At 41.2% G+C, this 4452-nt stretch overlaps 1 long non-coding RNA gene across 1 annotated transcript; it reads right to left on the reverse strand.

The window, feature by feature from the left end:
• Window positions 1-212: 212 nt before the first annotated feature.
• Window positions 213-4026, reverse strand: LOC124237658 (uncharacterized). The gene is made up of 3 exons (XR_006888057.1): window positions 3825-4026; window positions 1680-1875; window positions 213-814 (listed from the first exon to the last, which is right to left on the reverse strand). It is a non-coding gene; the product is annotated as an uncharacterized LOC124237658 (long non-coding RNA).
• Between the last annotated feature and the right edge of the window lie 426 nt (window positions 4027-4452).

The following is a 4452-nucleotide window of genomic DNA, read 5'->3' on the forward strand; positions in this document are numbered from 1 at the left end:
ATATCTGGCATAAGATAAACATTCAATAAATATGAGCTAATATTTTTATAATTATATCTATTAACAGCTTGAATTGATTTTCATGCATGCACAGCACAGAAAGTCTGCTGCCCAATACCTCTTCAAACTACTGCTGACACCTTTAGTCTAAGTCACCAGGAAGACACCCATAATCAAACAAAGGTTTGGGTTTATTTACATGATGCAACAAGAGAGCGCACACTGTTAAGAACCATGAGCCATTTCAATACGAGTGTTAGGAAAAACTTATTCTAAGATTTGGGCCTGTGTTAGGTGAGTCTAGGGAGGGTTTAAGGAAGGGGGGCTTTGCTCTGGGCTCGATGCTGTCAGGAAGCAGAGGTAAGTCTATGATTGAGAACTTTAATAACATTTATCAAGAACAACATTATCAAGATAACACATCAAGATAACATTTATCAAGAAGGTGAGAGTAATGAACTGGGAATGAACATGTAATTGGTAAAGAAGCAGTAGTTACTCATTTTAACCAGGTGTCATAGTTATATTTGCTGTGTGACAAATCCTCCCCAAATTTAGCAGCTTACAACGACAACCATGTATTTTCTCAGACAGTTTTTGAGGGTCAGGAAGCCAGGAAAGGCTTAGCATGGTGGTTCTGGCTCGGGCTCTCTCCTGAGGTCTCATGCAAGCCATCAGCTGCGGCTACATCCCTGAAAACTTGCTTGGGCCAATTTTCAACCTCCAATCTCACTCACATGGCTGTCGCAGGAGGCTTCACTTCCTCTTCGTAGGGCTGGCTGTTCACAGCAATGCTTCTCCCAGTGTCAGTGATCTGAGAGAGAGAAACAGAGAGAGAGAGAGAGAGAAGAGGGGAAGAGAGAGAAAGAGCATGGAAGGAATAAGTTCCAATGACTTTTATGATCTAGTCTCAGAGCTGCACATCATCACCTCTGCCTTATTCTGTTCATTAGAATTAGAACTCAGTAGAATCAAGGCACTAAGTCCAGCACATGCAAGGAGAGAGGAAGCTCTACCTCCTCAAGAGAAGACTATTCGAAAATTTGTGAACGTATTTTTTAAATCACCACACTAGGTAAGTAGGATGTTTGGTCATTTTTGTGATTTGGACAATGTTCTTGGTGTGTGTGTGACGCACGGCTGGTGTGTGTGTATGTATGTGGGTAGTCTGTGTGTTTGTAGAGTGTGTAGGGGGGTGTGTGTTGCTTGTGTTGCATGTGTGTGCTCTGTGTGGTGTATGTGGTGTGTGTGTGCTCAGACATGATTATAGAATGGCTATGCTTTGTTGCCCATGTTTTATCTTTGATTTTTTAAAAAATAGGATTGCTTAGCTGAGAAAAAAGACTACTGAGAATCTATCATATGCAAATAGATTATATATATTGGAATAGAAACTACCTCATATTAATTTTAGTACTTGGCCCCACCACCAATATCCCAGCACCTATGCCCATACTAGAAACTAATAAAACCTTGCTGAAAGAATGGAAGATCCTTTGAGTGACTGAACAAATTAGTAGGCATTTACACTGGTGACATTTGTGACTTTTAGAAGACCTGTTTGAACTGAGTTTCCCAGACCCGGATTTGATTCAGTTCTTCCCTTTCTCATGTGCCCAGTGAAGCCTTCTTGATCCTATTGTGACCAACACGGGAGAACTAGTCAAGCTGTTACTCACATTACTTGCTCCCTCCAGCAGCTGGAGGAGAGTTCTTCCCTCATCAGGACTTGGCTCTTTTCCAGTGCTTGTTTGATTTGCTCTTTGTTGAACAGAGCTCCTGTGTAAGTTTGGCAAGAAAAGTCTCCCAGCAGGTGGTAACATGAGGTCTTAGGATGCCATCTCAGGATAATCCCCCTCCTGAGGCCTAGGATACCTAAAGCAAAACACCACTTCATAAAAATGATTTTTTTTTTTTAAAGATTGGCACCTGAGCTAACAACTGTTGCCAATCTTTTTTTTTTTCTTCTGCTTTATCTCCCCAAACGCCCCCGTACATAGTTGTATGTCTTAGTTGTGGGTCCTTCTAGTTGTGGCATGTGGGACGCTGCCTCAACGTGACCTGATGAGCAGTGCCATGTCCCCGCCCAGGATCCGAACCCTGGGCCACCGCAGCAGAGCATGTGAACTTAACCACTTGGCCACGGGGCCGGCCCCATAAAAATGTTTTTAAAAACATGTTTGGTTAACAGGTTATCCATGAATTAAAATTTGTAAGCATTATATTTAAAACTGGCTGATAAAATTTACTTTAATGCATTAGTTTAACTTTAGGTATCAGCATTGTCTTTGCAGTGTATGAAGGCAGTCAGCTCCTGGCTATGTACTTAAATGGATTTGAGAGTGAGTGTTGCCTGGGGTGCTCCCAGCCCCTGGATCTGTCTAGTGGGTCATCCCTGAAGTACTGGTGTTACTGAACCAGGTTCGTTTTTGCCTGCTGCCCAGAAAGCCAAACACCAAGATGACGAGATTGCTGCAGAGAGAGAATTTAATCACAAGGAAGGAAAAGCATGAGCTTCAAATTCACTTCCCTGAAAACAGGGACTCAGGGCTATTTATGGGATAGGGGCAAGGTAGTCTGAGATGTGGAGGTAGGTGATAGGTGGTGAGGAGACGTGAGGTAATTGATGATGTATGCAAGCATAGTCACATTCCACTCCTCTTCATAGGACCCATGTCCACAAAATGGTGGCATTAACATGATCTAAGGTGGAGTTTTTAGCCTCTTGATGTCAAAAGGTCACCTATCGGACATCTTTGTGGGCCCAGTTGATGAGCTGGTGTTCTCAACTGGCCTGAAGTGGACAAGGAGTTCTAATTCCTGAAAAACAGTTCACACACCCATTACCATGGTGACCCAGGCTCCAGGGAGATGTTATCTATGGGAGCCTAGTGAGAGTCAGACAGCATACTGACTAAGCAGCACAGTTAACAATGGGTGGGTTAAACAGCTAAAAGCTATAATCGGTAATTGCAAAAAGGAAAAGAAACTTTTGTTCCTAGCTACTTAATCATCAATGGCTAACTCTCTGCCAGTTTAAATCCCCCCTATTCTTTGGTCATTCCTCATTCTTGAGGGATTTGGGGCGATGACCGATCTAGCTACTTCCTGCTGAATCAGGGTGTGGATCTGGGTTAGAGGAATGGAACTGTTTAGTGCTCATTTGGAAATATTCTGTTGTTCCTGGCTTCATATTGACATTTTTGTATTCCTAGAATTTTGTATCTTGCTCAACATCTAAACCATCTAAAAAGCACATTTTATAGTCAAATGTCCAACCTGAAGGATAAGAAGTATAGACAACCCAAATTTTAACAGTCCCTGAAAAATAGACCTAATCCCAGTGGGGCCTCCATCTGATCTCCAGGTGGGGCAGACATCTGGTCTCAGTGCCTGATAGTCTTTTGTTTTGCCTTGTATGCATCAGAGACCAGAACAACAATGTATACCCTGATCTTTCAGTGTCATTGGTGATGGCCATCAGTACAGACTCTCTGGCTGGGGGTCATCACATTCCTAAAGAACTCAGAAGAAAAGTTACCAACTTATAGCAGCTGGGAGGGTCCATAAAATCTACAGAGCATGTCTGGGTCAGTTAATCAGAGGGCATTCAAAGTTGCAATATGATTTATTTTCTACGATATGGCTTCCCTTATGTCAACCTTGTGTTGACTGATATCAATCCTCCCTTTTGTTATTCATCCTCAATCTTGAGAGATTGTACTGTTGATGAGGGGCATAAGTTTTCCCATCTCATTGAACCAGTCTCTTAGTAAGATGGGGATGCAGGTGGGCTCCCACAGTTCAGCCAGAAAATTACAAACCTTTCTGAGCCCAGGTGGCAGTCAGTCAAAAAGATTTCTATGTGTCAAAGTCAAAGCATCTTTTGCAGTTTGAAATGTCTGTGATGATATCCTCAGGTGTTCAGGTATCTTACACAGCAAGAGACACGAATCTCTCTTAAGTTTATATCAAGGTGTCCAGCTTCAGTTTGCAAGGCTTCAGGAAAAAGGGCAGGTTCAATTCTCAATGATTCCAAATGAAAATGATGGGAAAAAATTGAAAACATTAGTTTGGAGATTTGTAGCCAGATATTTCAAGAAAGTAGAAGAATTTAGGATCCAGTCCAGTTAACAGATATAAAATAAAAACCTCAAAGACAATTATCATAACTAGAACATAATATCCATGAATGTGTACTATAGTTTTTATTGAAACATAGTTTTTCTCTCTAAAATCACCTCCACTTTTACCAAAGATAGCCAAATGAAGACTAACTGGCTTGCAAAATAAGTTTAGTTTCAATAAACTTGTCTCAATTATTTACATAAGTACAGCAAGAATAGCAATTTATCATACAAGTTCTTTCAAATCTGCTTTGCTGGATCATTTTTTTTTTTAAAGATTGGCACCTGGGCTAACAACTGTTGCCAATCTTTTTTTATTTTTTCT

This window comes from Equus quagga, chromosome 3 (genome assembly GCF_021613505.1).
Source record: "Equus quagga isolate Etosha38 chromosome 3, UCLA_HA_Equagga_1.0, whole genome shotgun sequence".
In the NCBI taxonomy this organism is placed as follows: Eukaryota; Metazoa; Chordata; class Mammalia; order Perissodactyla; family Equidae; genus Equus; species Equus quagga.